We start from the raw sequence: 23,907 nt of genomic DNA, 5'->3' as shown, positions 1-23,907 counted from the left end.
TTGAAGGATCAAGTGCTGAAATGGATGGAAGTTATTGGCTGTACCTTATATTGATTTAAAAGTTTTCCACTGTCTCAGGATCAAGGGCTAGTCCTCCAAGTGCCAAAATCCCCAGTGAGTCAGCATTCTTGGATTACTTTAGATAAAAAGGAGTGAGCCAAGATCAACACCCTCAGAGTTGTCACTTGGTAGAATTTCCAAATCCTGCACCTCTTATGACAATAACAGTGCATCCTAATCCTGGGCAACCCAAGGAATGAATGAGTAATGTCCTGGATCAGCTTTAGACAGCTCTCATGTTTGTAGTGTTGGCCATTGTGCTCCAAGTATTGTATCATTAGTAGTGCACAAAAGATGTGAAACTGTCCTGTGGAAAAGCTGCAAAAATTCCAATAAACTGGTGAAACAGTAGTCCACAGATAGGGATAAGAAGTATCTGAAGAAGATAATTGCTTTTGGGGATCTTTAGTTTGGGTCTAGAAGCCCCATAGCATTCTACCTAATCCTGAATTTGGAATCTATTCAGAATTTCATTTAAATAGCTTGTCACTATCTAAGTTGATTTTAAATGGAAAAAAACCCCAGTTTGGGAAATCGTATTGCATCATCAGAGAGACCGTACCTTTTTTTTTTTAATGATCTTGTAATGGAGAAGCCATATGTTTGTGTAGGGAAAAAAAACCTTATATTTCTTCGTACTTTAAATCTTTCAGGATTTTTTATTACATTATCTCATTTTATCATCACAGCAACCCTGTGATAAAATTAGGGTAGATATTATTTCCGTATTACAGATGAGGAAACTGTGACACAATGAATTAAACATCATAGAACTGGTGTGTGAATCAGGACCAGAAGTCAGGTCTTCTGACTTTCTAACTTTGTACTTCCCTATGAAATTGTCTGAACATGAAAATGTTATCTGAAAACTAGCACTTAGTTTGACCCATTTCTTACTCACTACCACCACTTCTACCACTAGTAGTAGTACTGCTGCTGTTGCTGCTACTACTACTAATAAGAATAAGAATTATTATTATTTACTTACATAGCAATTGAAACGGTTAATCACTTGTGGCTTAATTTGAAATAAAAGATCTTCCTTATTTCAAACTAAGGTTTAGGCTTTATAATAGAAATATAAACAGAACCCTAATTTATAAATATGTTCATTGTTCTTCCCTGATGCCATTTGGCCTTTAGCCATTTTTAAAAATACACTTCTCTGTTTATTAGCCTACTTATTTGCAGGTAGAAAGATATTCAATGGCTGACCAGCCCCACCACTCAGAAAATGATGGATGGATAAAATGTAGGAGTACCCTATAACCATCCCTGCAGGATACCCAGTTGCATACAGCTATAAGGCAAGGCCTGCATCAGTGGATAGCAGGATTTCACATGGAGTTGAGAATCCTCAGATCTTCAGAAAATTTGAACAGAATGCTCGTGAAACTCCTCGTTTTCTCTTACTGCTTCTGGTTTCTTTACTTACGGAAAGCCAGATGAATTCTCTCTTCTAGCCAAAGCCTTTTGGATGAGAAGAGTAGTCACATTTATGGAAAGAGATACCACCATTTAGATTTCTAAGAAAAGAGAGCTTGCTTCATTCCCTGGGGAAGGTGGGAGGCAGAGGGAGTAACAAAATATCCTCCCTTGGTGAATCTCAGCCTTTGCTAAGGGCCCCATCCATAAGTAGTTACTAAGGACTCATTGTACAATGAAGCTTACAATGTGTCTTATTTAATCAAACTTCTTGGCCTCTGAAAACCAAGGAGAAAGAAAAGGGGAGCCAAGGATACAGTGTAAGCTTGATTCTACCCCTTTTTAGAAAATAATGAATGCATACCTAGCTGCATAAGATAAAGGAATCCTTCTCTGGTTGTACATTTGACAAATACAAAGTATGCAGATCTTAAATAATGATAGTATAAAAATAAACAGAGTTAAAATTTCACCTTGCTCTGTGGGGATGTTAAGAGTTTTAGTTCCCTGTGGTGAGATTTCTGCATGTAAATCATCTGTGCTTCGGTATAATAATATGTCATAATGTGAACATTCAGGAGTTTGAGGAGAATGGAGATGTGTAAATGTAACTCCTTCCTGTTCTTCCAAGCAGCTCTGGTTTTTATGTGATATTATTTCAAATTGACTTTGCAGTCAATCCATGTGAGATTTTTACTCTCCTCTCCCCACCCCACCCCGCCCCCTGCCAAAAAAAGAGAAAAAAATATATATTTCGTGGGCAATTAGCTGTTGTTTGAGGCTCTTGGGTAGTAAGGCAGTTACTGCTGTCACTAGGAGGGCGATAACGGAAGACTGCAGAGCCCAGCGATGTTTTCTTGGTCCAGTAAACAGCTGTTGGGGGTAGTTTTCCAATAAGTAGTTTTTCACAGATTCTGGAGAGTTATTTGGGTAGTATAAAAGTGTCTGTGATTGAGCCACTTTATTTCTATGGCTACTTTATTTCAAATGCTTCATCAGTGATCTGATTTTATAGTTTTAAAGTGCTCATTTGCACCCAAGAACACTTAGAACAATGCATGACAAATAAAGCCCCCTGTCTCTAAGCAAGAAAAAAAAGAGTAGATTGAATATTATGTCTTTAGTTTGGGAGATTTTTTTATTTATTAAGTTTCTGGGAACTAACATGTTCTTTTAAAGATAAAAGAAAAATGTATATATCATGAGAACTGTGTATGATATGGGTAGTGTGTCTGAATGCAGTGTAGTAGAAAAAGTCGTGAGCTTGAAGTCAAAAGACATGGATTCAAGCCCTGACCCTGTCATTTACTATCTGTGTGCTTTAGGATAAGTTAGTCACATCCATGAGCCTTGTTTTCCTTATCTGTAGGGGAGAATACTAAAAATATCTGCCCTGCCAACTCATAAAATTACCGCAGTGATTAAATGAGGTAACAGATGTAAAAACACTATATAAATGTTAGGCCAAAGGGTTTTAGGATCAGAGGCTTAAAACTAGAAAAGACTTTAGTGGCTATTCTGTCCAGCTCATCTCCCCGTCCATTATATAATGAAGAAGTTGAGACCCAGAGAGTGTAATGTTATGGCTCCCTAAAGCAGATGTTGTGGAGAAACAAATGATCTGAAATCCTCTTCCCTCTTGCAAAATAAGAGTATATTGCCTGGTCTGTCTTCCAATGTCTTCCTTAAAAAACTGCTGATATCAAAAATATTTAATAGAGAATCCATTTAGTAATCCTTCACTTAATGAAACACTTGAATACTAAGATTCTACTGTCTGAACATTTATAGATCGTCCCATGGCCCAAAGGACAAACTGCCTCAGGAGTAAGGAAATCAATTGTTTGATCAACAAGCATGTATTGAGTAGCTATCATGTACATGGTATCTATCATGCAAGACACCATAGGAAATACACACGATATTATGCCCCATTCAAATGGAAACCTCATTTGGGGAGAGAAGGCTAAATATACACAACAATAGGAAAAAGAAGTGCTAATTGGTCTGATACTGGAAATAAGTGCAATAGAAATTCAGAGAAGGGATAGAGAACCATGTGAAGACAAAAGTTTCCTCGAGATTTGTTGTTGTTCAGTCATTTCAGTCATGTCTGACTCTTCATGATCCCATTTAAGATTTTCTGGGGGGCGGCTAGGTGGCGCAGTGGATAAAGCACTGGCCCTGGATTCAGGAGTACCTGAGCTCAAATCCAGCCTCAGACACTTGACACTTACTAGCTGTGTGACCCTGGGCAAGTCACTTAACCCCCATTGCCCTGCCCAAAAAAAAAAAAAAAGATTTTCTGGGCAAAGAGACTGGAGTGATTTGCCTTTTCCTTCTCCAGCTCATTTTACACATGAGGAAACAGAGACAGAGTTAGTTAGTGACTTGCCCAGGGTCATACAACTTTTAAATGTCCAAAGCCAAATTTGAACTCTTGAAGATGAGTCTTCCTGGCTCCAGGCCTGGTGCTCTATCCACTGTGCCACCAAATGAACCTTAAAATGGACACTGAAGGACAGGTAGGATTTGTAAGTTGGTGATATACAGGAAAGAGCCCTAGATTTAAGAACTTGGGCTCAAGTCTAAGTTCTGCTACTTGTTACCATGTGGTCTTGGGAAACTCACTCAACCTCTCCTAAACCTTGGTTTCCCCAGGTGTAAAATGAAATGTTTAGGTTAGACAACTTAAGCTAACTTTCTCTGATGATCAGGCAAAAAAGAAAGGAAATGAGAGTTCTGTCACTTTTTCCCTGATTGCTCTTCAGATGTTTATCTTCTCCCTCTTGCAAATTCTCCAGCCATTTAATAGGATCTCTGTTAGCCTCCTTGGCTGTTAAACCCTTAGTGTGTTCACTGTTAGAACCATAATAAGAAAAAAGAAAACAATTTTCTAAAGTCAATGTTCTTCAGAAGTGCATTGATTCTCCTGGCCCTGTCTCTCACACTGGGGATAGGACTTGCAAGTGGCTTGAGATTGAAGAAATCTGATGGCTGAAGTTGAAGCAAGGAAAAATCATGTCAAGAAGTTTTCCTACAGTTAAGAATGAGACACATTTAGGATATGGGTTACGGAGCTAGGGCAGGTGGAAGAGCAGTGGTGATGTGAAAGCACGTTAGAACCAGAATTAAGTACCGAGGGGCAGCTAGGTGGCACAGTGGATAGAGCACCAGCCCTGGATTCAGGAGGCCCTGAGTTCAAATCTGCCTTCAGACACTTGACACTTACTAGCTGTGTGACCCTGGGCAAGTCACTTAACCCCAATTGCCTCACCAAAACAAACAAACAGGGGCAGCTAGGTGGCACAGGGGATAAAGCACTGGCCCTGGATTCAGGAGTACTTGACTTCAAATCCAGCCTCAAACACTTGATACTTACTAGCTGTGTGACCCTGGGCAAGTCACTTAACCCCCATTGCCCTGCAAAAAACCAAAACAAAACAAACAAACAAACAAACAGAATTAAGGATGAAGTACAACAGGCAAGCAAGGAAATGTGATCCAGGGCAAGGCTGAAGAAACTCAAGACAAAAGGGGGCATAAATTTCCTACACTCATCATTCTTCAGTGATATGTGGTAACATTAACACATGGCCAGGCCCACCCTCTAGTTTCTTCTCATTTTGCTACAACTAGAGAGCTCCCACCATCCCCATCCTTATTGCTCTCCATGGCAACAGCTAGATCTATGTGGTGATGGACAAGAAATAAACTTGTGTGGTGGTAAGAACAATGATTTATAATCAGAGGATTTAGACTTCAATCCCAGCTCTTTTTTTTTTTTTTTTTTTTTTTGCGGGGCAATGGAGGTTAAGTGACTTGCCCAGGGTCACACAGCTAATAAGTGTCAAGTGTCTGAGGCCGGATTTGAACTCAGGTATTCCTGAATCCAGGGCCGGTGCTTTATCCAACTGCGCCACCTAGCCATCCCCAATCCCAGCTCTTTCTAAGTGTATACCCTTGGGTGTGTCATTCAGATTCCTCATCTATAAAATGCAGAGTTTAAATGAGATGATTTCTAAGTCTCCCCTCTAAGTCTAAGTCTTCTATTTGGTCGACATCTCCTCCTCTCCTACTCCAAGCCACAATGACGATTGTTGTGGCTCTTTATTTTTATCCCTGTGTCAAAATTGGGGGTGGAGGGGTGGGGAATCATTTTGGAGCCTTTCTAGAATCTAGAATGTTGTTCAGTTGTGTCACATCTGATTCTTTGTGCCCTCATTTGGGATTTTCTTGGCAAAGATACTGGAGTGGTTGGCCATTTCCTTCTGCTCATTTTTACTGATGAGGAAACTGAGGCAAACAGGGTAAAGTGACTTGCCCAGGGCCACACAACTAGTAAGTGTCTAAGACCAGATTTGAACTCACAAAAGTGAGTCTTCCTAACTCCAGGCCTGGAATTCTGTCCCCTATGGTGCCACCTAGTTGTCCAGGGTCTAGAGAGTCACCATCTTTTATAGTTCACCAAATCCCATAGTTGTGCCTCATTTATATTTGCTACATTGTCATCACCAAATCTTTTACATCACTCATTAGATTTCTAGTCATCTGTAGAATGGATAATAACTAGGCAATAGCCCCCAAATAAGTCAGAGAACAAAAAAATCCTAGAACATTTGGACTGGAAAAGACCTCAGATATCTTCTCCAGTCCCTTCATTTTTCAGATGAAGAAATTCAGACCCAGAAAAGTTAAGAGGCTTACCCGAAGCAATTCACCAAGTGAATGGTAGGGCAAGGATTATAACCTAGGTCTCCCAATCTCCACTCCAATATCCTTTCCACAGAACCATGTCACTCTCCCATCAGTCATTTTCTGAACTGTAGCTGTGTAATTTCAAAATTATTTCTAATCTAGGTCCTATCAGTCATTTTAAGGAAGTGTATGTAACATTATTGCAAGCTAATGTCTCTGAAATGTAACTTTTCTTACAAGTTTCCAGGGCAGTATTGCCAACATACCCAGATGCTTTCCAGAGTAAATTTTAACAGCTGGGCTGAAAAAGCTAAACTAAACCAAAAACAAGGCCTTATATAGGAAGTGCTGATGTAGCCTTGTGAAATGTGAGAAAAAGTTCTTACTCTTCCTGGCATAAGAGGTGAGAATGCTTGGATGGGGAAGGCAGGGAAGGCTCATTCTTAACTACTGGAGGTCTATCTGTTTGATTCCTTGTTGTAAAAGGGTGGGCTGTAGAACTCTACCATGTCATTGGGTATAAAATGGGATATGTTAGCAATTCTCTTGGAGAATATTCCAAATGGGCAGCTAGGTGGTACAATGGATGGAGCACTGTATTCATCTTCCTGAGTTCAAATCCAACCTCAAACACTATATAACCCTGGGCAAGTTACTTATCCCTGTTTGCCTCAGTTTCCTCATCTGTAAAAATGAGTAGAAGAAGTGGATAAAGCACTGCCCTTGGATTCAGGAGTACCTGAGTTCAAATCCAGCCTCAGACATTTGACAGTTACTAGCTGTGTGACGACCCTGGGCAAGTCACTTAACCCACATTGCCCCTCCAGAAAAAAAAAGAAAGAAAAAAATGAGTAGAAGAAGGAAATGGCAAATCATTCTAGTATCTTTGCCAAAAAACCCAAACAGGGTCATGAGGAGTCAAACAAGACAAATTCCATATTTGGAAGCTAAATTCCATATCTAAATTCTATATTTAGAAAATCAATTCTGTACTTGTTCTGAAACATGCATATGTCATTGTCAAATATCCCATGTCCTGGAATCGTAAAAGTTGGAAAGAACCTTAGAAGTCATCTAGTCCCACACTTCTGCTCCTTCTATTTTACAGATGAGTAAATACCACTGGACACAGAATCTCAGAGCTGGAAAAGACTTCAAAGGCCATGCAGCCCAACCTGTACCTGAACAAAAAGTCCCTTTTCTAAATATCCAATTTAATTAGCCTTCTTTTTTATAGATTATAGAAATACCATGGTATAATAGGGTAAATTTGGGATCAGGAGACATGGCTTGTCCTGATTTTTAATAGCTCTGAGACCACGGCCAAGGGTCACTTCATCTTACTGAAACTCTGTTTCCTCAGTTGTAAAGGAGAGTTAATCATTCTTGCACTGCCCTATCTCACAAGACATCATAAACCAAACATTTTGTAAATCTTATAGCACTATGGAAATATTAGTCCTTACTATTCCCTGCCACCCTCCACCCTCCCCGCCCCTGCCAGGTAAATAAGGGTAAGTGCTACCCTCATCTTTAAACCTCTGCTTCCAAGTCAAATGAGTTGTTGTTAAAGTCAAAATTTTGACCCCATGGAAACAGAATCTATCCAAAGATGATTTTATTCTACTTATTAACCTCTTTGGATGGCTTTTATTCTTCTGTAATTTCTTGGCTGTAAGGGCGTGAAAAACATTTCCTAGAGCAAGGGTTCTTAACCTGGGGTCCAATAGCATTATTAAAAAATATTTTGGGGCAGCTAGGTGGTGCAGTGGATAGAGCACCAGCCCTGGAGTCAGGAGTACCTGAGTTCAAATCCAGCCTCAGACACTTAACACTTACTAGCTGTGTGACCCTGGGCAAGTCACTTAACCCCAATTGCCTCACTAAAAACAACAACAACAAAAAACAAAACAAAACAAAAAAATATTTTGACATACCTGTATTTCAACATAGGATGTCCCAAAAGTCTTAGTGAAACTTTAATCTTTAGTGATCCTATGTACTTTGTATTTACAAATGCATATAATACCATTTTAAATCCTTTGTAAACCTGTATGTTTTTTGTTTTGTTTGTTTTGTTTTTCAGGGCAATGAGGGTTAAGTGACTTGCCCAGGGTCACACAGCTAGTTAGTGTCATGTGTCTGGGACCACTTTTAAACTCAGGTCCCCCTGAATCTAGGACCAGTGCATTTATCCACTGCGCCACCTAGCTGCCCCCACCTGTATGTTTTTATTTTATGACTCTACAAACATTATTCTGAGAGGGGATCCACTGGATTTCACCTGACAGCCAAAGAGATCTATGACACACACAAAAAAGATTAAGAATCTTTACTCTAGAGGAATGAGAACCATGTCTTTATAGGGAGAAGCTGTGTTTTTTAAGACTGCCTTGACATTGGAAATAATGATACATTTGGGTGAAAATAAAATAAGTGTTTTCATTGCCTTTCCTGTTTACCAAACTGGGTAAAAATAAGGTAAGAAAAATCCCTTGCTTTTACTTAGAACCCTTTTAAAAAAAAATTTAATGACAGACTACTTTTCCCCAAAAGGAGGAAGCACACCAAGACAGAAAGGAGCACTCAGCGTCATGGGGTAAAAATAGCTGTGGCTAAGAGAAGAACAATAGAAGTTCCTCTGTGATCACAGCACTGATGATGGCTTTACGACACACAAATTGCCATTTTGAGGGGAACATGCAAAATCTTCAATACGCACTCAAACCTTGTTTCACCTGAGCCTTAAAAAGCCATGGCAGGAGAAAACCTGAGCAGGTCAGGAAAGTAGAAAGGAAGAAATTATCCAGTAGGTGAAGCTGTTCAAAGTCGTGGAGGGACCAAGAAGGATAAGGGCCAAGAAAAGACTGTGAGATGCTAGCCATTCAGCTTCCTGCTGAGCCCTGGAGCGGGTACTTCTCCAAGTAGAAACACTGCTGTCAGCCACTGCCATTCCAGGTATACTACTTGGATGCTGATGAAAGGTCCAAATCTTCTAACCTTTAAAAGTTCACAGGGAAAAGGGAGATGGAGACAGAGTCTCTCCCCTCATCCTCCAAAGCAATTCTCAGGGGCTTAGCTGAAGATGCTCCAGCATGAGGCTAGCCTACTCTTGGGTAACCAAATTCCAAACTAGCTTCTTATTTTTATCTAAACCTTACAGGACATGACCAACTCTTCAGACAACTTACGCTTACATCTATATTATACTTTCAGTTGATTGCTTCAATATAGGTCTGGGCTTTATACACACCTTGTTCATCCCTATCTAAAAGCAATCTCAATTCTGGAAGCTTCTTCAGGTAGTTTGCAGAGAATTGGGAAGAAAACAAACACACATGAAAGATAATATGCACTACAAAATAGTAATCACTTAACCTCTCTGGATCTCAGTTTACTTCTGTATAAAATTAGAGAATTGAATTAAATTCTCTCTAAAGTCTCTGATTACTCTAAGAATAAATGAAGTCTGCTACTGAAGTGAGGGTCAGGGGGAGATGAAGGGGGCAGATGGAACTTGAAAAGGAAACAGCACCTCTCCTTCTACCAGCTCAGTCACAAGGCCATTGTCCAGAAAAATGACAGTGAGGAACTGCAACCCAGATCAGCATCTGTCACTCCCTTATTCTTTGGGACCATGCCCTGCCAGGGAAGGAGTTAATGGTCCTCTCTGGGCATGAACAGGATGGGAAAGCTTCAGAACAGAGAGTGAAGACATGGGTCTGTTCCAGACCAAGGGTGTATGTGAGGATAACCAGGCAGCCACACCCTGTCTTGTATTTTAACAGCACTTTCCTAACCTTATTTGACCTGTCCTCTCCTTCTCCTTTACTCCAACCCTTCTGCAATCTGTGGGTTCTTAAATTTGACTGTCAGCTTGTCAGCGCTTACTTCCCAGATCTCCTCTGAATGTGGAGAAAGAAAAAATTTTAAAAGAAAACTGAGGGAAAGAAAGGGAAAGAACCCATGAGAAATGTTCTTGTGGCGTGACCAAACTGGAAGATTGGTGCAAGTTTTTCTTAAGGCCTCATACATAATATATTCTATTAGATAATTATACTGTCTTTGTTCTTCCCAAAGCCTTTAACATTAAATCTTTTTACCAAAAAGAGACCTCCCTCAGAATGAATTTCTACATTTTCTCCAACAGTACCCCTATTGTGGGCATTTTCCCGTTAAATTAATTTTTCTCCTGTTCAAATCAAATAACCACATAAGTTCACTATGTGCTCTGCTGAGCTTGTCCAACTACTACAGTGTCTTTTTACTGACAGGAGGTATAATCACTTGCATTGTCCAGAGGATTGTTTACTTAAGGGAGTGAAAAATACCTTTTGAGACTTTGCTGGAGGTTCTCCCAGTTGTATAGCCCTGTTATTATTGCTGATGGAATTTATTTTCCAGCCTTATTAAAAATGAAGCACGTGGCAATCTATTTAATCCCATTTATAACCCAGTTAAAATTGACTGAAACTACAACTATAAGGGATGAAACTGAAGAATTTAATGACTTTCCAGGAAACAGCAGGACAAGATGTTGTAAGAAAACACTTGAAAGGTTTCATTTCTAGTTGAACCTACCAAGAATGTAGCTGTAATAAAGACTGGTTTTCTCATCTTACCTATATTATTTTCAGAAGAAAAACTCAGGAAGAGTTTTTGCAGGGCTCTTACTAAAAATTTTCATTAATTATTAGAATTCATGATATTTGGGCATATCCATAAATGTCATAGTTGTAGGATTAATTTGGGGACTGTGATGGTGGAGTCCAAATGCCATGATTCTACTATTCGGGGAGAAAATAGATTGCAACAGAAATCTTAACAGATCTTTTCCAATTTTTTATGTCTCTTTATTGCAGTTACATTCTTAAATGCTCTCAGGATGATCTGACTTTTTGTGAACTCATTTTTCTATCCACTGCTTCTCCTTGTTTTGTTTTGTTTTGTTTTTAGTGAGGCAATTGGGGTTAAGTGACTTGCCCAGGGTCTCACAGCTAGTAAGTGTTAAGTGTCTGAGGCTGGATTTGAACTCAGGTACTCCTGAATCCAGGGCCAGTGCTCTATCCACTGCACCACCTAGCTGCCCCTCTCCTTGTTTTATGATCCCAGTACAACTCTCAATCTTCTGTTCCACTTCTTCAAAAGATGTTACAAAGGAGTTTATACACAAAAATGGACGTTGCCCTTGTGCTTGACAAGGAGATGAAATGTTTGCTGGCTAAGATAGTTTCTAGCCTCTTTCAGTCTCCTTGCTATGGTGATGGTTTACATTGGTTCAACCTCTATAGGAAATCATCACTGTGTCGATGTTTTAATTTTTATCCATCTTTCCATTTTCCTTTTATGTCAATAGTTTACTTAAATAGGTCCAGATGGAACTATTTTAAATTACATATCATATTCTTTCATTTTTACCCATTCAAATTTGTTGTTGATTTTTATCTTTGTTTTAACAAACTAAAAATCTTATGGTACATTTATAATTATGGCACTTACATATATCAAAAAACCAACTACATAGAGTTGTTTGAGTGGCTATTTTGTGGGGTGCAGAGGAAGAAAGGAAGCGTAATAAATAACATCTGTTTTTATCTGGGTTTTTCCCATCAATATGGTTAGAAGTGAGGTTGAATTAAAAGCAAAAAAAATTTGAAGAATTTAACTTGGTGATTGGCAAAAAATTTAGAATAAGTATAAAACTGGAAGACATATTTGAAGAGAGTGTCCCTCTTAAGATTAAGCAAACATATTAAGGTCTAGATGAAGGTCTTGGGCAAGGGTTCTCTTTGGAATCATGGACCTCTTTGCTAGTTTGGTCAAGGCTGTGACCCCTTCTCTGACTAATGTTTTTAAATGCATAAAAACAATACATAGGATTACAAAACAAAGCAATAACATGGGAATACAGTTATTGAAATATTTTCTAAAATAAGTTCACAGGCCCCATATTAAGAACCTCTGAAGGGGGCAGCTAGGTGGCACAGTGGATAAAGCACCAGCCCTGGATTCAGGAGGACTTGCATTCAAATCAGCCACAGACCCTTAACACTTACTAGCTGTGTGACCCTGGGCAAGTCACTTAACCCTCATTGCCCTGAAAAAAAGAAAAAAAAAACTTCGGAGGAATTAGAAGTTGGAGAAAGAAATAATCAGGGAGCTCCTGCCTGGATGGAAGCTATCGGCACAGTTAATTATACTCTTTTGATGCTTCCTCACTTGCCCTCAGGGTCAGAAACCACCCTACTTTCTATCTCAAAGTAGTTTAGGATTTAGTGCCCAGGATCACGGAATTTCAAAATTCCAAAAGACTCTAGCTGGTATCTTATCCTACCAAATAATATCTTCTACAGCATATCCAACAAGTGTTTATCAAGTCTTTGCAAGATGATCCCTATTGAGGGAGACCCCACTGCAACTCACTTTGAGATTGCTTTCTTAGGAAGTTTTCTCTCATATAAAGCCTAATTTTTCCGTCTGAAACTTAAACCCACAGCTTCTAATTATGCAGTCCAAGGGCAAACAGACCACTCCATCTTCAACATGATAGTCCCTCAAATACCTATTACATACAGCTCATATACAATTATCCTTTCCACATCAAAGGAGTTGGGGCATGGCACCCCGTGATCTGGAAAATCCACGTAAAAATTTTTGGTCCTCCCTTTGTACCAGAGAAGAAGTCTGATTTTTTTTCTTTTTGGCTTTTATGGGATGTTTATAGTACCTTATTGTAAAATTTGGATTAAGTATTTGATTGTTGGCTTTTGGTTGTCTGCTAGCCTCCGTGTGTCATCTATTTTATCTGCAAAACCCCCTAAAAATTCCCATTTAATTTCTTATGTCACCCCATGATATATCGAAACCTCACTGGGGAAAGTCATGATATGTAACCATCATGTCCCCTTTGAGTGAATCTTCCCAAGGCAAGACCTCTCCATTTCCTCCAGCCAGTCTTCATATAGCATGAAGTCAAGGCCCTTCACAGGAAAGTCTTTAATTACTGTTCTGGGGGCAGCTAGGTGGCTCAGTGGATCTAGTGCTGGCCCTGGACTCAGGAGGACCTGAGTTCAGATCTAGCCTTGACTCTTACTAGCTGTGTGACCCTGGGCAAGTCACTTAATCCCAATTGCCTCACCAAAAACAAACAAACAAATGGGGGGGGGAGAGAGGGAGGGAGTGAGGGAGAGGGAAAGGGAGAGGGAAAGAGAATTACTGTTCTTCATGAGGAAGCTATATAGCTCAAACCACACCAGTAGCCTTGCCAAGAAAATCCCATGGACAGTATGGTCCATGGGGTCACAAAGAGTTGGACATGACTCAACAACAACAACAAATTACTCTTCCATTTATTAGTGCAGTATTCTACATGTCTGACTGGGGTAGGGCACAGAAGTCTAGCCTTCCTGATTACTGGAAACTGTATGTTCTCTTAATGGAACCCAAAATCACATTAGCTATTTTGGGCTGGTATGCCATACTATTAATTCATATTGAACTTTCAGTTTCCCAAAGTCCCCAAATCTTAGTTGTCTCCTTTGGGGCTAAGCAAAACAAGTCTAATCACTTTTATTTTTTTGTTTGTTTTTTGGGTTTTTTGGAGGGGCAATGAGGGTTAAGTGACTTGCCCAAGGTCACACAGATAGCAAGTGTCAAGTGTCTGAGGCCAGATTTGAACTCAGGTCTTCCTGAATCTAGGGCTGGTGCTTTATCCACTGTGCCACCAAGTTTTTCTTTATTGTTTGTTTTTTATAATCACTTTTATACAGGACACACCATCAAGGTATAAAGGAAAATATAATTCTCCATCTTGCCTTCTAATTTCTGGGCTAAATGTCTCCATATTCTTCTATCAATAACTTCCAACTTTCAGTTCCTGACCATCCTGTTTACCCCCACTGTGGACATATTCCAGTTTGTTAATTTGCTTCCTAAAACATGATGCCCTGGGGCAGCTAGATGGCGCAGTGGATAAAGCACTGGCCCTGGAGTCAGGAGTACCTGAGTTCAAATCCGGCCTCAGACACTTAACACTTACTAGCTGTGTGACCCTGGCCAAGCCACTTAACCCCAATTGCCTCACCAAAAAAAAAAAAAAAAATTAAAACATGATGCCCTGAAATGAATGGTATACTCCAGGTTTTGTCTGGCAGTCAGAGTACAATCAAACCATCACCTCCATCTTCCTGGATACTCTGCCTCTTTTAATGAAGCTTAAAATTGTATTAACTTTTTTTTTTTTTTAGCGACTCCGTCCACATGTGGATTCATATTACACTTATAGTCCACTAGGCCACTCAGACATTCTTTGAAGTAACTGGTGCCTTGCCAGACCTCTCTATCTTATGCTGGATATTTTAATATAAATATAAGAATTGACATTTATCCCTATCAATTTCATTTTATCAGATTCAGATCATTATTCTAGCCTGTTGTGATCTTTTTCAGTCCTTAGTCTGTCATCCTTTCCATGCCTCCCAACTTTGTACCATCTACAAATCTGATAAGCTTCTCTGCTCTCATTTTAAGTCACTGATAAAAATTTTATCTGCGAAGGGCCCAGCCCAGATTTCCGGGGTATTCAACTACAGACCTCCCTCCAAACTGTCAGTGATGTGCGAATTTCTACTCACTGGGTTTAGTTCTTCAACTTGTCCCCAAAGCGTGTAACTGTATTATAATCCAGCCCATGTCTCTGCATCTTATTTCCATAAGGATAGTATGAGAGAATCTGTTCAGATGTTTTGCTGAGATCCAAATATGTGGATTGACAGCATCCCTTTCATCTGTTAGTCTAGTAAACCTGTCAAAAAAAGGAAATGAGGTTATTCTGGCCTGACCTGTTATTGATGAAGCCAGACTGGCTCTCAGAGATTACCACTTCCCTTGCTAAGTGCTCATAAACCATCCCTTTAATAATATGTTCTAGAATTTTGCCAGAAATAGAAGTCAAGTTCACTGGTTTATGGTTTACAGATTCCCTTTTCTTCGCTTATATGAAAATTAAGACAATATTTGTCCTAGAGCAATATCCTGTCCTCCCTGATTTTTCAAAGATACTTAAAAAGTGGCTCAACAAGGGGCAGCTAAGTGGCACAGTGGATAGAGCACCGGCCCTGGATTCAGAAGGACCTGAGTCAAATCCAGCCTCAGACACTTAACCCCAATTTCCTCACCAAAACAAAAAGAAAGTGACTCAATAATCACATATGCTATTTTTTTTTAATATTTTGATATAATTGGTCTAGACCTGGTGATTTGAATCTGCTGAGAATAGTTAGATGCTCAGTAACAATCTACTCCCTGTCTTTTCTTTTTTTTCTTTTTTTTTGTGGGGCAATGAGGGTTAAGTGACTTGCCCAGGGTCACATGGCTAGTAAGTGTCAAGTGTTTGAGTCTGGATTGGAACTCAGGTCCTCCCGAATCCAGGGCTAGTGCTTTCTCCACTGTGCCACCTAGCTGCCCCCTACTCCCTGTCTTTTCAACAATTCCCTGTAAACCTTGCACTATCCTTTCTCTATTCAAAGATCATTCTCCTTGGAAGAAAAAAAAAGGAGCAAGATGAGAGTGAAATATATTTCAAATGTCTCTCTGTCAATGGTTTTCATAATTTTTTCCATTCCAAGCAGCAGTTCCATCCTTTCTTTGATCTTCCTCTTGCCCCCAAAATAGCTACATAAGCTCTTTCTGTTGTCCTTGGTATTCATCACTAGTCTTAACTCATTTGGAGTTTTGGCACTTCTGACACTATTCTTTAAGGACCATGCCATTTTTTGTATTCATCCTGAGTTATCTGACCTTGTTTTCATCTTCTATATGTTTCTTTTTAGTTTGTTGATGAGTTCCCTGTGCTTCCACTTCAGAAGCACAGCCCCACCTTGGCTTTCTCATTGGAATAATTTCTGTAGGTGTCTTCAGAATTTCATTCTTGAGAACTCTCCATCTTATTTGGATCAACTTCACCTAGAAGATATTAGGTCATTGGAGTCTATATTTCCTTTCTCTGAATCCTATGAAATTCTGTATCTGTACATGTCAAACTATCACTGGCTTTCCTCTCTTCTTTCATAAATTCAAAGGTGAAATGGTCACTTGACTCCAAAGTTTCTCCCATACCTTCTTCAGTGACCAGTTACTTCTTATAGGCTAGAGTCAGTTTTAAAATAACAGTTCTCCTTAATTCTTTCATCTCTTGAAGAATGAAATTAACATTCAGGCAAGTCAAGAGTTTTTCAGATGCTTCCTTTTTGACTAAGAGGGATGTCTAGACAGTTTGCCATTCTCTATGTCATACCTCTGTGTCTGAGTTTTTAAAATCTGTTTTCTGAAATTCTTATTTATTTTCTCCTGTCCAGGTGGCCAATAGCATACACCCACATCATTTCTAGTTTTCCACCCACTGATCATAATCCAAATATTCTCTATCATGCTCCTTCCCAGCCTCACTCAGCTTCCTGGATTTCTTCATGTGAATATATCTTCTTGGCAAGCAGTGCTACTCTCCCACTACTTTTATCTCCTCTGTTCCTTTTAGATAAGGCACATAGTAACAAATTCCTGCCTCATTGACCTTCCCACCTCATAGTATTTTAGGGTTTTTCGTATTTTGTATTTATTTGTTTGGGGTTTTTTCTTTTTTTATAAAATATGTTTATTTTTGTGTTGCTTTTTTCTTGTTTACAAAAAATGTTTATTATTGATATTGAGTAAGGTATGGTTGATAGTATTCATGGTAAGAGAAAGGATATATATTTCAAAAGTTGTTTTTATATGGATAAGAAGGTCATCTATCACTTGTAATTATAGACATTATTCCAGCAAAGGGGGAACTTTTTTTTTCCTTTTCCTGGTTACATGATCACCGTAATAAATTAAAAACAAAAATCTCTCTTACATCAAAGGAGAACAGAAAAACAAAGTCTGCATTCTATGCAGCCCAGACAGTTTAGTTCAGCAGTGGCATTTTAGGTTTACAAAATACTTTGCAATGTATCCTAGACACCGTTGCCAGATTAATCTTCCTAAAGTACAGTGATCATGTTACTCCCCTAATCAAAAACCTTAAGTGGCTCCCGATTGCCCACAGAAAAAAAATATTCAAACTTTTTAGCATTTGAGGTCCTCTACAGAAATGACCTAACTTTCCAGCTTCCCACAAGTTCACTTTGTATACCCTTTCATCAGGCCAAATTGGAATATTTGCTGTTTCTGAAAAGGAACCCAATCCATGCTTTTACTCATGTTGTTCCCTCTAAGATGCCCTTCCCCTACCCTTCCCCAGTACTGTACCTGTTGAAATCCAACCTATCCTTCAAGTCCTAGGTGAAAAGATACCTCTTCCATACAGGCTTATTTCCCCAACTGGATATGATCTCTTCTTCCCTTGTGCACCTACAGCATTCTGATATCCCTGTGATATTCTGCAGGTATTGGGCAGTTAGGTGGCACAGTGGATAGAGTGCCAGGCCTAGAGTCAGAAAGACTCCTCTTCCTGAGCTCAAATCTGGCTTCAGATACTTACTATCTATGAGACCCTGGGCAAGTCACATAACCCTGTTTGCCTCAGTTTCCTCATCTGTAAAACGAACTGGAGCAGGAAATTGTAAACCACTCCAGTATATTTGCCAAGAAAATCCCAAATGGGGTCAACAAAGTTGCACACAGCTAAGCAACAACAACAAATTACATTCTGTTTTATACTGAACTTATTCTATATTTGTTTCATCTCCTTTACAACAGTGGGGGCCACTAAACCATAATACAGATGTCTGAAGGCCACATATTGACTCAGAAAACCACATGTTAATAATATCTATCTTTCATTGTACTTTTATTTATTTTGTTACATTTTAAGGTGGTTCAAGCTGCACTTGGGAGTGTCATGGGTCACATGTGGCTCATGTGCAGCCTGTCTGACTCCTCTGCTATACAAGACTATAGTTTCCTTGAAGACAGAATTGTTTTATTCATCATAGTATCACTCATAGCACCTATAATCAAGCTCTGGACCTGTGGGTAGCTATCTCTAAATGTTTTTCTTTTTTCTCTCCACACCTGTCTCCCAGCTTGCCTGACTGCTGTTTCCACTGTGTCCTCAACCTAGAAAAGAAAAATTGAAAGGCATATTGTTTGGCTGCTAATTCGATCCAGCCAGCTTTCTATGGGATGGCACAGTGTTAGGTTCTAGGTACACAAAGACAGAAATGAAAGTCTCTGCTTTTAAATCTATAGGCTATTGAGGAAAGTAACACGTACCCAAAGAAGTCAATAAAAAATATATACAAAAATACAAAGTAAATTCAATGGCATGGGGGGAAGAGGGACGTGTCTTAACTAATGGGAAAATGAGGACAAGCCTCTTCTAGGAGGACGTGACAATGGGTCTGAGTCTTGAAGGGGATTAAAGATTCTATGACGTGGACGTGCGGAGAAGACAGTTCCCCACAGAGGAGACAACCTGTTCAAAAGCCCGGAGAGAGGAGATAAGATATCATATAAAGAGAACAGCAAGTACAAAATTCATCGGGGTAGTAATCTTTACTTAGCCTGGAAAAGATCTCCAGAAGCAGATTTTGAAGGGCTTTTAAAAAAATACCAGACACAAAAGTTTTCATTCTAGAGGCAATAAACAAGCATCAAAGCTTCTTGAGCAGGGAAATAGCATGGTGAGACTTTTGCTTTAGAAATGTCTCTTTAGCATTGTTATGGTACATGCCAGGGTGTACTGGAGGTAGCTGGAACCTTTCCAGCCTATTGTTAAATTTTCAGTGTGAGCATTTATAGTTTTTGAAATCAGCTACAAGTCAGGGCTTGATTTATTGTCTTGTTGATTGTCTAGGCTTGAGAAAGTAATGGAGAAAATGTTGGTAATTAAGACAGATTAAAGCTAAAAGTGTTTTCTGTACAGAAAAGGGTTTGTTTGTTTGTTTTTTCCTTTGAAGAGCTGGTTGTTAAACATTTACCAGCACACTTCAGGGTACATGGATTTGGTGAGGGAAGATGTTGAGGGAAGTGAGTCATTAGGAAGTTATAATGTCTATATGTATGTGTGTGTGTGTGTGTGTGTATATATGTGTGTGTGTGTGTATGTATAAAAAACTTCTACATGTATATGTGTAAAATTATTCTATACATTTATTTAACAGTTTTTCTCTGGATGCTTAATAAGGTTGAACTTCTGAACCACACCCTAAGTCCCCCCACACACACACCCAAAGATTTTACTTGTAAAGGAACCTAGTCCAAGATGGATCTCGGTTTCTAGTGTCCTTGCCACTTTGAGATTACTGGCATGAAGGACAAAACAGACAGAATGAAGTGATTTCCCTTGCATGGATTGCCAAGGGCCACTGGAGTCTCATGACCAGATCTTGCTACCTCATACTGCCTCCTTCCCCTCTCCTCCTAAAGGTGTAAGAAGTTTTTGCATGGGTCTTGGAGTCGGGTAATCCATTGTGCTTTGCACTCAGGGGATATCCCCCAGGTTGGCAGGTTTTCTACTCTGTTATCTCAATTAAAGACCCTTTATTTCTTCACTCACACTTTGATTTATTTCAAGATTTGATGTTGGATATAGGATATAAGGGAGAGGGGAGAGTAATTCATGAGTACTACACTGGGAACCTGAGTGACTGGAGGAATGGTGATGCTTTGCACAGACATATGGAAATTATATGGGCTTGTGGGTTTAGAAAACAAGATGGCTGCTCTTTTGGACATGTGAAATTAGACATCTCTTTATGGAAGGCAGGCAGGGGAAGCTGTCCAGCAGCCATATTCATGTTCTGGATACATAGGTTTGGGAGTCATCTGCATGATTATGATGGCCGAACACATGGTAGCTGATGAGATGACTAAGGAAATAAAAGCTAATTCAATAAGAGAGAGAGAGAGCTAACAAATAGAAGTGAAGGGTATCAAGGGAGACTTCACCAGGGCGAGCCTAGACAAAAATCCAAGATAATGAGAGAAGGAAGTGAGGCAGTATTCTATGGGGATAGTGGAAGGGGCCCATGGGGATGCCTGGAAATATTGCAGATTTGCATGGTTATGGAGGGGAGGCTAAAGTCTTGGTAATGGAAGGGAGGTAAAGGGGAGTCTGAGGATCTTCAAAGTCTCCCATTTCCTCCCCATCAGCCTCAGGTGGATGAGGACTGACTCCCCAGGGATGAGTCCTGAAGGGGCTGTACTGGGAGGGGCTTTCCTGAACCTCCTCACAAACTTCCTTTGGTCTTATTACTACATTTACCAGAATCCCTGCCAGTCAAGGACTACTCTTTCCTTATATCAGAATAAATTAGTAAAGTATACTGCTACCCTAGACTAGGCTATTTCCCACATTTTCATGGGGGCAATTTAGGCATCTTGCTGTCTAGAAGATGGGGGGCAAATTAAATGGTATCTCAATTCTATGAATATCAGCCAAAAGTCAAACTCATTTGGTTTAATTAAAGAGCTTAGCTCTGGACTCAGAGGCCCTGGATTCAATTCCCCCTTACTACTTGCATGACTTTGGGCAAGTCATTTAACCTCCCCAAGCCTCGATTTCCTCTTCTGGAAAATAAGGTGGTTGCACTAGAAAGCCCCTCCATTTTCTCCCAATTCTACTTTGTTGTTATTGTTCAGTCATTTTTCGGTTGTGTCTGACTCTTGGTGATCCCATTCAGTGTTTTCTTGGCAAAGATACTGGAGTGGTTTGTCATTTCCTTCTCCAACTCATTTTATAGATGAGAAAACTGAACTCTCTACCCATGATTAATCAATAGTTGTCAAAGCCTGCATGTTACAATCAACAGTGTTTCTCCTACTTTTTACAGTAGCAGAACTCTCCACTTTTAAATGAAAACTTTATTGAACCTTTGAAGAGAAAGCCTTTTAATGGTTTTTAAATGTCTGCCATTTTTCTGAGCCTGGACCTATGATTTTTTTGGTGTGGGAAACTCCCTTCACTAATACATGTCAGATACAGTCTATAATTTAGCATCTTTGAGAGTTTCCTGGAGCATTGATAGATTAAGTGATTTTCCCATGGTGAAATAGCCACTGTGTTTTAAATTTTTAAATTTAATTTTTAAAAAAATTTTTTGCAGGGCAATGAGGCTTAAGTGACTTGCCATGGGTCACCCAGCTAGTAAGTGTCAAATGTATAAGGCCAGATTTGAACTCAGGTCTTTCTGAATCCAGGGCCGGTGCTTTAGCCACTGTGCCACCTAGCTGCTCCCAGCCACTGTGCAAGACTTTAACCTGGGTCTTTCTGATTCCAGTGTAACTTTACCTACTATGCCATGCTACCTCTCAAATGTATGTCATAAATACTAACTAGCATAAGGTTAATTTTTTCTAAATTATTTTAGACTATTTTGTCTTAATTTAACAGTATCACAAAAAACTTAGTGACAAGGATGTGAATGCTGTCAATACATGTTTTATAATTGTCAACAATATTGGATGCAAGAGATGCATCAAGTTAAAAAGACTTGAATTCAAATTTTTTACCTTTATATATTGGCTGTGTTACCCACTTAGCCTCTTAAATACAAAAACACAACTCTATAAGACTAAATTTAAGAAATGTCAATTTGCATTGGCAGAGGGAGTTTCCACAGATCTGGACCAAAACAAACAAACAAACAAACCAGGAAAGCAAAAGCTTACCTTACAAGATGCTTCTAAATAATTTTCATTTTCACTTTTGTCTTTAAAATCCAGTGTGAGGAGGGGGTTTGTTTCAGTTCACTACATTTTCATTTTTCAAACTCAAGAGTTTCATTCTTAAATTTACAGTATTTTGTTTGTAAATACTTTTGTGATTTTTCCAGATATCTGAAATTAGGAAAAATATTATATTAAACCTAAAAACCTTTGGAAGTCAACCCAAATTTGAGATAGCGATAATCATATTTATTTCCATTGTTTTTCCTTGGGGGGATTTGGTGCCTGAACAAAGTTTGTGGGTGTTTGTTTCATCATCAAAATCGTGGTGGGTTCTTTTAACACATATTTTCTTGCCTCTTCAAGTTAATAGATTTTACCTAGTTATCGGTAATGATTATAGATAAAAGAATATTTAAAACCAAAAGATTATAGCTGTCAATTATTTCAAAGCAAAACAAACAGGTCTCTTATGTATGCTTATACACCATTACATCTCTTTTCTTTGCAGAAACCCTTAAACTGTTTTGTGGAAATCTAAGCTTTTATGCAGTATAAAACCACAGGTTGAAAGGAAGCCAAAGGCCCAGCTAATGAAAAATTTCTCCTCCACCCATGCCTGAAATTTCTGCTATTAATGGCAGCATGGACTGGATTGGGAACTGGCCTTAGAGTCAGAAAGAATTGTGTTCTCAAGTCACTATAACATATTGGCTGTGTGACCCTGGGAAAATAACTTCTCAGTGTCCCTAAACAACTCTAAGAAGACTATAAGCTTCAGAGACTGTTGCTGCATTGGTAAAGAAAATCCTATAGTGACAAGATCACCAGTCTAGTAAGAGAAAAAAATGTCACTCATTAAGATCTATTTTATTTTATTTTTATTTAAGACCAGGTCTCCTTATTTCAGCTAGGCAGAAAATGCAGGAGGTACTCAGCTTTTTGTCATGCTTCATTTTTATTTTTTTGTTTTTTATTTTTTGTTTTTGTTTTGCTTTTTTGGTGGGGCAATGAGGGTTAAGTGACTTGCCCCAGGTCACACAGCTATTAAGTGTCAAGTGTTTGAGGCTGGATTTGAACTTAGGTCCTCCTGAATCCAGGGCCAGTGCTTTATCCATTGCACCACCTAGCTGCCCCTATCATGCTTCATTTTTAACCTGGACTGGTACTCGCTTGTGTTTGGGCAATCTTGTGTCCTTTCCCATTCTGGGAGTTTACCATATCAATGCCAAAATTAATATGGGTATATAATAGGCATTACCCACTTGAGCTAAGAACTCTAGACTTTGAGATCCATCAGCCACAACTTCCCCCAGGAGCTGAAATTATAGGCTTATAGCACCACACTCAGTTCTTTTAAGACCTTCTTAAGAAATGTGCAGGAAGGAAGGAAAGAAGAAAGAAAGAAAGAAGGAACTCAAGCAGGATAACATATCATAAAATGAGCATTTCAGAGCTGGAAAAAGATCTTAGAAGTCAGCTTGTGTATTGTTTAAAATCTAAATTGTGGGTTCTAATCTCCCCCCCAGTCTTGGGGGAAAGCTGGCTAAAATCACTGATAAATTCAGCAAGAGTTTAGGCCTTTAAAGAGTTATTAAAATATATATATTAAAGTTAGTGAAGAGAGAGAGATTGAGAATAGATTCCTTATAGCATGGAAATCCTAGCTCAGATCTAATTCGGTATAGCCAGAGAGAAAGAAAGCAATTTCCTTTTCTAGCAGCTCACATGAAATTTCTCACCACCAAGCTGGTGTCCCAATGACTAAGAGGGCCCCTCCCACCCCCCCCACCCCCCGTTCTCCATCTGCCACCACACTCGTTCCTCTTCACCAAAAAAAAGAGTTCTTCTATGAGCGAGAGTCCACTTCCTAGTTCCTCTCTCCCTCCACCAAAGGGGAGGTCCTTCAAGCTGGTTGGTTGAGAGTAGTCTCTTGCTGACATCAGTAGTAGTACTCCAACACATAACACTTCACTCAGGGTTGGCCAGGTGTGGCCTCCATTCAATCATCCTTAAGTAGGTACTTAGTCAGTTTCTCATTTTCACCCAATTCAAACAATACTAAATCAATCA

General features: G+C 39.3%; 1 protein-coding gene and 1 long non-coding RNA gene across 4 annotated transcripts in view; one reads left to right on the top strand and one right to left on the bottom strand.

The window, feature by feature from the left end:
• The window catches only part of AFF3 (AF4/FMR2 family member 3), a 694,821-nt gene that overhangs the window by 482,610 nt on the left and 188,304 nt on the right, over window positions 1-23,907 (top strand). The window lies entirely within an intron of this gene.
• The window catches only part of LOC122746643, a 224,585-nt gene that overhangs the window by 99,770 nt on the left and 100,908 nt on the right, over window positions 1-23,907 (bottom strand). The window contains exons 2-3 of the long non-coding RNA XR_006355566.1: window positions 21,838-22,005; window positions 14,817-14,986 (exon numbers count right to left, since the gene is read on the bottom strand). This is a non-coding gene — a long non-coding RNA (uncharacterized LOC122746643). The remainder of the gene's footprint in view (window positions 1-14,816; window positions 14,987-21,837; window positions 22,006-23,907) is intronic.

This window comes from Dromiciops gliroides, chromosome 3, assembly GCF_019393635.1.
Source record: "Dromiciops gliroides isolate mDroGli1 chromosome 3, mDroGli1.pri, whole genome shotgun sequence".
NCBI lineage: Eukaryota > Metazoa > Chordata > Mammalia > Microbiotheria > Microbiotheriidae > Dromiciops > Dromiciops gliroides.
This window is presented reverse-complemented; position numbering and strand designations above follow the sequence as displayed.